General features: G+C 42.0%; 1 protein-coding gene across 2 annotated transcripts in view; it reads right to left on the bottom strand.

Moving 5' to 3' along the window:
* slc8a3 (solute carrier family 8 member 3) overlaps window positions 1-13,061 on the bottom strand; it is a 103,504-nt gene that overhangs the window by 83,419 nt on the left and 7,024 nt on the right. The window lies entirely within an intron of this gene.

Genomic DNA, 13,061 nt, shown 5'->3' with positions numbered 1-13,061 from the left:
ATCAAGATCTGGGCTTTCCTGTCTGGCCTCCTCTGGTGCTGCTGCTTTCCACACATCTGGTCAGAGCAATCAACGCTCGTCGTGAGGAAAGTTAGCCCCATTTACAGTAACCGGGCGCCTTCTACTTCTACCTCCTTCTCCTTCGTTCCCACACCTGGTCAGGCCTCATCAAATCTGCCAAGAGACGCTGCAAAAGAAATCCGGGGGCTGAGCGCTCATTTTCTCTCCTCCATCCCCTCACCCTGCCTGTCCCTGTCTTTTCCTCTCATTTCCTCCTGTCTGCCCCAGGTGCTGTTTTTCCCCTCTCTCTTTTCTTTCTTTCTTTTTTTTTCAAACACGCTCCACACTTCCTCCTCCTCTCCGCTTTCCATTTCATGTCTCCATTATTATCTTTCTGCACCTTGTTCCCTCTGATGCCGTCTCTTCCTCCCTCTCCTCGCCCGTCTCTCCCTCCCTCTTTATCTGTCTCCATCTCCTCTGGCTCCCTGCATGTTTCATGTCACCACCGCTTCCCCTCCACCCTCCGCCTCCTCCCTGTTGCTGCTTCAGCTGGTGGCATGTTAAAGAGCTGCTGCACAGAGGTGGATGAAATCTAACATGAAAGAAGGCTGCTCCTTGTAAGTTTTCCATCACTTACCAAGAAGATGAACTCAGCGGTTTGGAAACGGCGGCATAAAAAAACACAGAAAAGAAAAGCTCAACCCATCAAATTTACTGACGACGCTGCTGTTTTTTTTAAAACTACATTTTCAAATCAAACTATCCATGAATAGACAAACAAAACTCAAGATGTAGCACTATTTTAGCAGCATGATAATTGCAGCTTTTCTCTGTCAAGGAAATTTTATCTTCTTATAAGTTTCTTTGCATAAATAGCACAATATCGTGTTTTAACCGAGTGAATACAGAGTTCAACATTGTAACACCTTGTCTCTCTGCTGTGCTGACACTCAGAGTGAAGCTGGACTGAGCAGCTCTAAAAAAAAAAAATAATAAAAAAAACAGATGGTGAGACAGAAGTAGGCCAAAATGAAAGGACTGCAGATATTGCAGAGCATGAATAATAAATACGATGGCGAGAAGAAATGAAAAAGAATCAGAAAGATGCACATGAAGATGAATTAAAGCTGAGATAAAACAAAAACAGAAAAAAAAAGTTGGAGAAAAGTGCAGAAAAACAGAAGGGAGGCTGAAATGCCCACACTGAAAATGGGCTTAGAAAGATAAAACCAGGGGAAGAGAGAGCAGAGATTGGTGGGGGCGAAGGTGCAGCAGGCAGGAGGGAGCCAGCGGCGTGTTCCCAACATGACTGGGGAACACGAAGAGAGGGAAATAAAAGGGGAGGACGCTACAGGAGATTATACTGAGCGTTGTAAAGAAGCCAGGTCCCACAGGCCTCTGCAGAGCTGTGATCCCAAAAGCGTAACCTCTTCATCTTTCAGCAGCTCCCTCGACATGACAGCTTTACCCATCTCTGGACCCCAGAGGAGCGGCACCGACATGCCTGTTGCCCAAACTGACTCTCTGCAGCTTTTCCGCACGCCACCCGCGTCCAGAACGGAGCGCGCGGCCAGAACTTCTGAAAAGCCTCTGCTCACTCGGCCTGAAAAAGCTCAAACTGCTTCACTTTCAGTCCATTTTTCAGACTTTGACTGAACCACTCTAAGGTTTTTTCCTACTATTTACCACCATACATGTTCCCAACCAGATTTTCTGTCGCAGATGGAAAAAAAACTCAGCTGTAAAGTATCTGCGTTGATGCAGCAGTGACTGATGGTTTGTTTCAGCAAAAGTGCTTCAATTAGGTATATTCTTTCCAGCGCTAATCCCCGCAGCATGATGCAGACACCACCATGTTTTATAGGACGCTGCATGCGTGGTTTTGGTTTCATCTGAGAGCACAAGCTCAGACAAGAACATTTTGTTCTGGAAAAACCTGAAACGTACAGTCTGGGGCAAACCGCGAGTGTTGTTTGTGAGCATAAAGTGGATCAAGTAGAACAGCATTCGTAGGGAGTAATGTGACAAAAACGGGGAAGCGGCTTGCATGGCACAATAAAGTTCTCCTCGCTTTATTCACGTTTTCTTTTTAGAATTAAGTCATTTATTTTTGTTCTCTTTGTAGCCGATTTGTTAAAACAAAAAAGTTGGGGACGAGCTCAGACAAAGAAAACTGGTGAGATCACAGAACAAGCGCAAGCCACAAAGCAGAAGATGACAAAAGCATCCCCAAAAAAAGAGAAAAAAAAACTTAAACAAAAAGGAAGGTATGAGGCAGTCGACGGGCGATGAAGATACGAGTCGAGAAGAGGAGCAATCAGAGGAAGAAACAGCTTCTTGTTTCAAACACTGAGGCGCGCAGACGGCGCTGAGTGTGATCGTGTGTTTCGTGAGAGCGCGTTTTAAAAAATAACTACGTCTCATCTGTGAGCAGGCAAAGCAAAGAGACGCACGGATGAAACGAAGAACTGAAACATCGACTAGGCAGGAAAGACCTCAAAATCCACAGGGGAACAAAAGGGATATGAAAAAATAAAAAATGGATGAAAAGGCTAAACTGCAGAGGATGGGCTCAGATCTCTGACGGAATGTGTGGAGAGAATGAAGAAGCGGCGGGGAGCGGATGTGAAGCTGCGTCTCTCTGAGCCGGTCTCAGGGTTCCGCTCTGATGTGTGGAGGAAGTTGGCTGGCCTCCGTTTTCTCAGGACGGTTTTCCCCGCTCCGTGGAAGAGATGCAAAGTTTGAGGTTGATGTGATCACCCTGAGATTTCATCTCTGTTCGCACAAAAACGTTCATGACCTTCTGGCCACCTGAAATCTCCATTTTTGATTAGCAAAGTTGGGTTTTTCCCCCTCCACCAGATTAACACGATGCACAGAGTTACAAAATCCTCATTAGGAATCGCAATTTCCATAACGTGGTCAAACCCATTCGTCCATGTAATTGCAATTGGCTTCCGTTGGTTAATGAGCGCGTGTCCCGACCGGTGACGGAAGACAAAATAAGACCCGAACGTGGAGGAAAAGATTCTCCCTTCTGTTCTTTTCAGAAAGCTTGACTTAGAAAAGCTGCAGCCGGCGGCTGAAGTTGACCTTTCACCAGAAGGTCGGAAAAGTAAACATACGACACCATTCTGTGTGGAAGTTGTTGATGATGGAAGAAGACTCAGAAGACTTTAGTAACAGTGAGGTTTTCCAAAAATGAAATCTGAGGAAGCAAAAGTTGAGATAAAAAAAGAATCTGCAGCCCTGCATAACCATCACTGTCGCTGGTCCAATTATTATTATTAATAATAATAATAATGACATATAATTCCCAGTCGGACATATGGGAATGGCATGATAAAAAATGTCTAATCCTGCATCCCAATTTTTATTTTTACGTTTATAAATATCCCCATCGGATCATTTGGAGGGTTTTAATGCGTTTCTGTGTTTTCAGTGATGCAGGCATTTTGCTTTTTTTTTAACTTGGCTGTATTTTTGTTTTCCAAAAATATCCTGAGTGTAGAAAAGGTTTGCTATTTGTTGTTCTACAGAGAAATAAAACCACGTGAAACTGACGAGGCCACAACTTTCCAAAGAAAAAAAGAAACGGTGGTCAGAAATTGGCCAGACGTTTCTGATCTGTGCATTTCTAAAGTTGATCACCGGTAGAACTTTATCCTGTTAAACTAGCATGGGGATACAAACATAAACCAGGTTGAATGAACAATTGTAAGAATTTATTTTTAAAAAATTACAATCCCCTCAAAAAAAGTGCAAATAAAGAATCTGCAAATTACACATGAAGTCACACAAATTGCTTCTTCGCTTCCATGCTAAGGAATTGTTCATTTTCTGCCTTGTAAAAATATCTTCAGCTTTTTAGGCTGAAGCTAAAGTAGAGAAAGACAATAAACATCCTTCCAGAAGTCCTCCTCCTGCTGCTGCTGCTGCAGAAACGCCTTCGTTTCAACTTAAACCACAGATCAGCCATATTTTCCTTCAAACAGCTGATGCCGAGGTCACGCCTGCTTCTGCACTTCCAGGCAGTTGAGAGTAGATGTGGAGGGACAGGATGTAGAGTGTGTGTGTGTGTGTGTGTGTGTGTGAAGGAGGGATAAGGTGAGGAAACTACTGATGCATTCTGGCGCATTTTCTACTGCAGCACCCAGGGAATGTTATTGGAAAAGTAAGTTCCTCCCTCAAGGAGGTCCCCCGAGCTGCAGGCAAAGCATATCGGCCCCGGCCCGGCGCGGCGCGCTCCGACAGGAGAGGAGGGGATGAGGGGCCGCCGTGGGACATGCAGAAAGTCTGCACAGGAAAACTGGAGTGAGATCACAGCAAATATCTGTTCAGGGAGCAGAGAACGAGTCCCGCTGCTGCAGGGATGGAGGGCTGCAGAGAGGATGAGTCTACAGACCTTCAGATCACTACTCACCCCAACCTTTTGTATTTCCATCTAATCATAAAAACTACTGACTCTTTTTGTTTTTTCTGACCTCAAAAACAGAAGCTGTGTAGCCCAGTGAATCTTTGCTCTTCAAGGTAAAGTAATCCTGCATAAAAGGACGGACATCTTTATTGTTGCGTCCACTAAATATCCGTCTGGTTTTCAAACACAGCGGCTTTCAGGAAGTGAAGTTCTAGATGTCGATGAAGACATCCATATGAGGTTTTTCCGGGCATTTTAGACGAAATATGGTCAGATATTGTGAAATAATTCAACAAAGTCTCAGTCCTCAGGCCTGGAACGATACCAGGCCTGAAGCCGACATCAGCCGACAGTCAAACAGACTGTGTGGGAAAACTAACAGAGGAGATGTCCAAGGAAGTTTATTCTCAGAAGAAGTACGAAGAACTCCAAAAATAGATTTGAGGCATCTGCAGAAGTTTTCTCACATTCTCTGACAATACTACTCATGACTTCATCCACCGGAACAACAGGAGACCAGAGCGACGCTCCCAGCAGAGCCGCAAGGACAAAACATTCCTTGAACTGCAGATGAATTTCATCCTGCAAATTTAAACATGTTGGTAAAATTCTTGAGGAAAGCATAATGTCTTTGCAGTGGTCAAGTCAAAGTACTGCAACAGGATGTAGCTAGAGGAAAAGGAGGAGTAAATGTCTGCCAGAAACTTTGAGATTCATCTCAGAAAAAACAAGGAAATTTCTGATTTTCCAAAGTCAAAAAAAGTTCGAATTTTCAAACTCAGAAATTTCCATGTTTTCTTCAAGAAAACTTCTGAGATTAATCTGGATTTTTTTTTTCTTTTGCTTCTTTTTTCCTACCTACCATACCCCTGCTATGCTTAAGTACGCGCTAACCGTAGCATAAATGCCGTGAAAAAAACTTGAAGAAAACTGTCGTTTTGAGGAAATCCAAAGAAAAGAAGTGAAAACGCTTCATGAAAACTGGAAAACAGAAATTGCTGCTGCATAAAAAGGCCACATTATGTCTGATAATCACAATAAAAATCACCTAGAGACGTCAAATGAAGAATTATTTAACATAGTATCAAATATTTAAAATGTGTGTTTGCACTGTAACTAGTCCAGAAAAAAACAATACACCATCTAATCAGAGAGATAATATTTATATGCAGATTGTTGGAAGTTTAGGTGGGATGTGTTGGGGAGGAATGGAGGTTTACAGACTTCCATGATGAAAAAAAACAAAACCTGATTTGAATTCATTCCTTCAGCTTTACTGCTTCCATCTGCCTTCAGAGTTGTTCACTTGTACATTAGCCAGACATCCAGCGCCGGCAGCAAAATTCTCACATTAAAATCAGCTGACTGCTTTAAAAAATTTACAAAAACATCTTGCGCTTTCATATGCTTTCAACGTTTTTGTCTGTGGAAGATGAAACAGACAAGGGCAGGGAAGTGCGGCGCCGCTCCCGCCTCCTGCTGCATTTTGTTCGTTGTGAGCTGTATTGATTTCTGATTTGAAAGCCGCTGCACTGTGCATGCATGCAGGAAGGTGCCACGGAGCAGGACTGACCTTTATCGGCGTGTGCAGATTTTAGATTCAGTTGCGCGGGCAGGAAGGGCCGCACGGAGCGCCGCCGTGGCGAGAGGCGGACGAAATGGGAACGGCGACCCATATTGGCCGTGACCAGACTGTCCGTTTCTCAAGAGCAAATGTTTTATTTATATGTTCCTGACATGGATGGAAACATAATCAGTGAGACAACGAACACTCCCCTCGCTGCGTTTACATCGACCAATTTGACATTTTGAAAATAAATTTGCTCAATAGAAACACGGCAGATAAACAAAAAAAAACTTTCTTGATTTAAAAAAAAAAAAGTCCCGCCTTTAGGATAAGGCGTTTTATCAAAAGTGGTTTATTTTGCGACGCAGTGATTACCTAGAAGTCATCAACACTCCATGGGGAATCATAACACACCACACAACTTAAAGAAACAACTTCATATATGCCTCTCCTTGTCTTGTTTGTTGGCAACACTTTTTCTGGCTACATGAAACAGACTTTTAAGATCAGATCTGATGCTGTTTCAAAACTAATATCGACCAATTTGGGCAACTGGGAAACCCTGTTGATCCAATAGGTCAGCAGCTGGAATCTGGACTGAATTTTTCTTGTTCTCTCAGTGGATGTACTGACACTACAGATACTTTCCTGTAGTGAGTGTGAGTCTTTTGTTGGGTTCTTTGACTTTACCCTCAAAAACTGCTTTTAGTTGTAAGGTTCTGTGATGGTCTGCTCTTCTTCATCCAATGCAACGTATTGCAAGACGGCTGTTCCACACAGAGCCGCTTTGTTGTTCGTCATCGTTAATCTTAATTTGTCTTTGGGGTCTCATGAAGTGTCCCAAAGGTTATGGACAACCTACAGATATCAGCAACTTAAAAATAGAAATCTCCCGGCATGAAGCAGGAACATGATTGAAGGCAGCATCAGAATGCCTGGACTGTGTACTCACAAACTGGCAGACACTAATTCAAGAACCATATCTGATACCGCGCCGCGCTCGGGTTGCAGGCCCGGGGCCATCACAACGTTCACTCTGAGCCAGGCTTATCCCGGTGCGGCCATTTTTTTTCTTTTTTTTTTTTGTTTTTTTAATTAAAAATCAACATTTTTGTTATAGTAGTTTGTGTAACTTTTCCCCATAGTTAAATAAATGTTTGAAAGCTGTTTTGTTTTGTTTTTTATTTGTATTTTCTTAGGTAATCTTTTTTTTTATGAAGATCAATCACAACATTAATCAACTTAGGTTATATATTCCCTTACTTTATGACTCATTACCAAACATCAGACAGAAGATTATGACCGCTGCCTCATTGTTTACTGATATATATATAAAAAGATATTTAAATAACAGCCAGAAAGGTGCAGGCTCCAGTATAAACAAAGAAAATCTTCTGTAAGAGTTAGATGATGCCTCTGTGAAGCCAAAATATTGGCATGAAAATATGGCAAAAACTGCTGAAAAAAAAAAATGCCATTACCAAAAGTCACATTAGCTGCATTTCCATTACAAATATGCATAAAGCTTTACTATTCTGCTCATGTATATGAAATAAAAACACAATTTTGCAAGCGAGGTGTTAACCAAGAAATGTAATTAAAATCAGACGTGAATAAGTTTGTTCAGGCGTTCAGTCATTAAAAAACGTAGTTTGTCCTTGAACCACTTCCTGTCGTCATTTTCATCTTTTCCACCAGCACTGACATCCAGATGTTGATCATGTGACTCATGTGACGTGAAAAAAGTGTTTCCATTGCAGGTTTGCAAACTACACCAATTTTGAAAAACCACGTCATCTTGGCACAAAACATTTTATCAAAAATATGATTTTTTTTTAAGTTGCAATTTTTTTCAGTAATTGAATTTATTCCCGTAATTTCAAATTGTGTAACTACATGGTCAATGGAAACACTGCTATTGACTGACTTTAGCAGAAAGACTGATACAAACAATCTAAAGACTACAAAAAAGAAATCCAGAATTCACAAAAACAAAACTTAAACAAGTTTTTGCATCATTTTCTTCCAATTACAGTTCTTAAAGAGAAACTAAAATCAGTGCAACAAAAAATTTGCAGAAATCAAAATTCAAAACCCAAAAACAACCAGATGGATTTGTACGTAATTCTGAATATTCTCACTGAAAATATCAGAATTCAGTTTTATTTAAACTACTATGATGAAAAAAACTGAATCATACTGCTGAAACGGTTCCAACAAATTACAGAAAAAAAACAAACAAACAAAACACCACAACCAAAAACAGAAAGACATCATTTCAGAGAGACCAGAGATTATTAGGCTCGCCTTAATGAAACAAAAGAAAGCAGCAGCCGTGAATACGATAAGCTGAGCTGAAGACGATCCAGGCGGTGTCAGGGGACCCGCTGCAGGCGGGTAAGTTAAGCCCCGTGGGTCCATTCTGGGATATATGGAAAAGTGCTGGCTGGGGGCAAAGCTGCCTCGCTCAGCAGGACGAGGATCAGAGTAAACATGTGTCCTGTCAGTCATGATGCCAGGAGGGGGCAGCGCCGTACACACCCCAGAAATACCGAAGGAAACATTTCAGGAAAAGACTTCGGCGCCTACAAAAAGGTCACAAATTCCACGTTTTATTGTCGCCACAATTCTAAATCTTTAAAGGTTGCATCCCCCACTTTACAACCACAACCACGAATACGCTGGATGATTCTGGTCCGTCTGCCCCCCGCCACTCACTTGTTTATGAATCCATCAGCGCTTAGTTAAACATCGGCCTCTCCAGGGATGGAGCTTCTCAGCTGTGTTATCTTCACCGGCTCAATAAGGAAACCCAACCTGGCAACCTTTATTACTTTAATATTCTCTGCAGCTTTACACGGGCAGCTCCCGGCCTGGAGACAGTTTTCTCACGAGGCCTAAATGTTAATCGGAGTCATCACAAAGACTAAACCCTCCCCCAGTCCCCAACACTCCCAAAAAAATTTACTTTATTTTATTAACAAAGCTATCTCTGGGCTGCACACCGTCTCATCTGTAGGTGAATATGAATCCCTTGAGAATGTATGGCGGGGCACCGTCCCCATTAGCAACACTTAATCCTGCTTCTGTGAGCCACTAAAGGGAGGAGAGGCATTTAATTATCATTATCTTTCTTTATGTGGACTTAGGGGCAAAACCACCAACAAGAATTTTAATTTGTTGTCATTTTATTGTTTTCATGCCAAACGGGGGTACAACCTGGAGAGAAATCATTAGAGGTGTTATTTTTTTGTTGTGTATTTTGCAGGACGTAGCGACATTGTACAGCACAGCCAAGTGACAGCTGCTGCAGATATGAAAAACATATACACTTAAGAAAATTCACTGTCCATAGCAGCCGCATCTGATACTGTGAAATTGGCGTCTGTCTCTTTAAGGCGCTGCTACCCTTTCGACACTCCGCCTTCAGCATGTGGTCACAGCAGTGCTGCTTCATGATGCCGTTTATATCCGTTTTAGGAGAGCTGCAGTTCAGCATCCATGCCGTTCCACCAGGCTAAGGCTGCGTTCACACTGCACCCTGAAGCGACCCAATTCCAATGTTATTTTTTTAACATAATTCGACTTGCGTCTGATCGTTTCATGACAATCTGAACAACACAGATCAGATTCTTTTCAAATGCGACCCAGGCCAATTTGGGTACCCGATATGTATCTGATTCAAATGTGACCTGACATCCAGGTCGCATTCACCCGACCTGAACGCTACTGACACTCCAAAAAAGTCGCTATTCTGGGTCCTGATACATGCAACCAGCAAGAAAAACAACAACTACGGCAAACTATGAGAAGGATTAATTTGTTTATATGCTAGCTCCAGTTGGATAACAACTTTAAAATCATAAGCTATGCTCCAGGTTTCCCTCCACAAACACTGAGCACGTGCTCTGTGTGCGTTACCACACTTTTTGCAGTTCACACTGGAGAACTATGCAGGTTGCTTATATTCGGAAGTGTGAACAACCACAGTGAAAAATCGGAATTGGGTTACTTCAGGTTGCAGTGTGAACGTAGCCTAACGCTACTTGCTGCTGCCGCCAGCAGCAGCAAGTAGCTGCCCATTAAATAGACAAGTTCTCAGGCAACCTTGAATGGTTGCCACAGGAGATGCAAGGACTCCTTAAACATGTATGAAAGAGTCAAAGCAACTCTGAAGCGTGTGTGCGATGGTGGAATGCCTTCACAACATGTTATAAAGCTCAAAAAAGTTGATTTTGCATAGTTCCTCCCCTTTAAGAAATGACAACATGCAGGAAAAAATAACTGCAATGACCAAAGGTCAATCATTTCAATAGGTTTCAGTTGTTTTTTTTAAGTTTCTAGTGGAGGAAGTGAGGGCCAACCCATTGGCCTTTTCAGCTCCCCTCACTGACCTCTGCAGGGCCGTTCGGTCTGCGCTAGTTAGAGCACCACTAGCATAAAGTTTTAATCCTAATTTGATAAAGCGCTACGTACCCTGTGCATAATCAAAATAATGCAGCAGTATTTTCTACTAAAATTTTTAGCACACCAACTGAATGGATGCAAAAATGTGTCTTCAGTCGTATCTAATAAATTAAAATATCTGTTCTGATGAGATTCACAGATTAAAAGTACCATTTGAAAATAGTACTTTATTACCGTAACAGACTTTCTTTTCATGAAGCCCACATTTCTGTGTTAAAATTCTTTTTTTTTTATTGGTCTGATGTAATATGTCAATCCTAGATGTCATATTTCTCATTAGCTGTAAGTGGAAAATCATCGCAGTCAACAAAAATAAATGCTCGAAAACATCACTCTGTGTGTAATCAATTATTAATGTTAATGAGGTAAATGAAGTTTTCAGTAATATTGTGATGTATTGAATATGATTGTGTGGTATCATCTTGCCTATACATGGGCCGAGTTATGAGGCGATATGAGAATGAAAACATGGAGGAATAAAATACCAGCTTACACAAAGATCCAGTCACCTAAAACACAAAAGCAACAATTAAATAAACTCCTGAAAGCAGACGTTTACATAAACTGCACACAAATGTTCACGACCGTTTTGCAGTCTTCCATGTGGTCGAAAGCAAAAGAACCAGCAAAACGAGGCACTAAAGGGAACCAGATAGAGAGAATTGTGTGATCTAATTGTGCTGAAGGGCATTAAACACTCGGCCTCGTCTCACACACAGCGCGCTCTGCCTTCATCTACTCACTACGATGGCTTCACACCAAGAACTGTTTTAACCTTGTAACAGAGGAATTCCTTCTGGCAAGAGAAAATATAACATTTCCCTGGTTAAATATGAATGTAGGGCAGCGGAGGCAAACATGTTTTATAACAATCTTTTTGTCCCACCGAGAGAGAAAAATGACTCTAAGGAGAAGTTTTTAGGTTGCAGAAGAACCAACGTCTTTTTGTCTTCTGTGAATTCTCGAAATATTTCTTTTCCCTGAGAAAATCAATATTTGGGAAATATTCCTGTCGAACTTTTGGCACGATTGCTGATAAAACCATATTCTTTGGCAGCTTTTTTTCCTTTTTTTGGGGGGGAAAAGAATAGATAATTTTCTCTTTTGGTTTTTACGATTTAAGAGTGTTGGAAGCTCTGCAAAAGCGCAGTTCAAACCCATTGGCGTCAAAATTGATTCAGCCCAGTCATTCTGATGCGCAGCAGCCGAATCCAGAGAGAGATGTTATCGCTTTCTTTGCTAATAAGTTGCCCTGCCACTGAACACATTGGTTATTAACTACACCGTTTTTCTAAGGAAAGACAAGTGTTCCTCAATAGCGCTCTGTAATTTTGTCATTCTTTCCTCACTAAATATTCAGCAAATTATTATGCAATCTGATTATATTCAAGATCTCTGACATAACCAATTACAAGATGCCTTTTTTTTTCTTGGATTTACATCACCCCGGTAGAGAAGTGCGGCATTATATGAGACTCCAACATTCAGCACGTTATGCAACACAGCAAGCAGATCAATAAACCATCATCATCACAACTACATCGCCACATCTCCTCCTTGTACTCCCTCAGCAGCCTTCAGGTCCAACCCAAAAGCCTCTCCCACATAAATCAAGTAAAATCCAGAGTGCTCAGCAGGTCCCTGGAGCATGCTGATCACCCAACACTCATCCCCCTGCCATTGTTCTCCGGGGCTGTCTCAGCCTTCACACTGCAGCCCAGTCGCTGCCAGTCAGGTCCATTTGGTAGAGAATCGGGGAACAGCAGACACTTGTCTCTGTGGTTAAGTGGCTGTAGGTCAACGTGTTCAACACGAGTCCCTGTGAAGCTGCATTCCAGAGACGCCAGAATCCTAATGTCTCACGAACGGGCGCTGAAATGCTGTCCAGTCGACAAACGCTCTCTGTGCTACAGCACAGTTTGCTACGATCATTTTCACACCGCCAAATGTTGCTTGGCTGTGTTTGTTGTAGTCCAGTATCGCAGGCAGACGGTTTAGCTGACAAGACCGTATAACATACCCACTTTACATAAGACATCATTACCAATCACAGGATTTTTATTGACGGCTCCGCTCAGAAGAAATTAAATCTTCACGTGTCATAATTCATTTCAGCGCCATCCACCATCAAACGCAAAACACTGTCACACACTGATTACATAAATCAAAGCCAGACCTTTGACCTTGGAAGTGAATTTCTCTTCTAAATAGGCTTCCATCCATCCTCTCTGCTTTTATTTTATTTATTTTTTTCGTCAGAGGAAAGTTGACAAGGCATGAAGAGAACACAGGGAAAAACTGAAACGTGCAAAACTCTGGGGATGGAGAAAACAAAGCAGCAGGGAGTTGAAGGTCAAAGAGAGGGTTACTTCAGGACTTCCTGTTTCCATGCTTGCCTGGAATCTCCAGCACATGAAAAACAGACGGCTGCTGCCAAAGCTGTTTGATGAGAGGAAAACTCTCCGCACAGAAAAAAAAAAACAAGCGTTAGATGAGTGTGTTTGCTGTCTAACTAATGAGAGCAAAACAGGGAGTCAAAGTTCACAAAGTGGTGAGTAGAAATGCCACATGAATAGGTAACATTTGTATTATTGTGTGTCAAAGGATGAG

This window comes from Poeciliopsis prolifica, unplaced genomic scaffold (genome assembly GCF_027474105.1).
Source record: "Poeciliopsis prolifica strain line A6 unplaced genomic scaffold, Auburn_PproV2 SCAFFOLD013, whole genome shotgun sequence".
Taxonomy (NCBI): Eukaryota; Metazoa; Chordata; class Actinopteri; order Cyprinodontiformes; family Poeciliidae; genus Poeciliopsis; species Poeciliopsis prolifica.
Note: the sequence above shows the minus strand (reverse complement) of the source record. Positions and strands in the feature narration are given on the sequence as shown.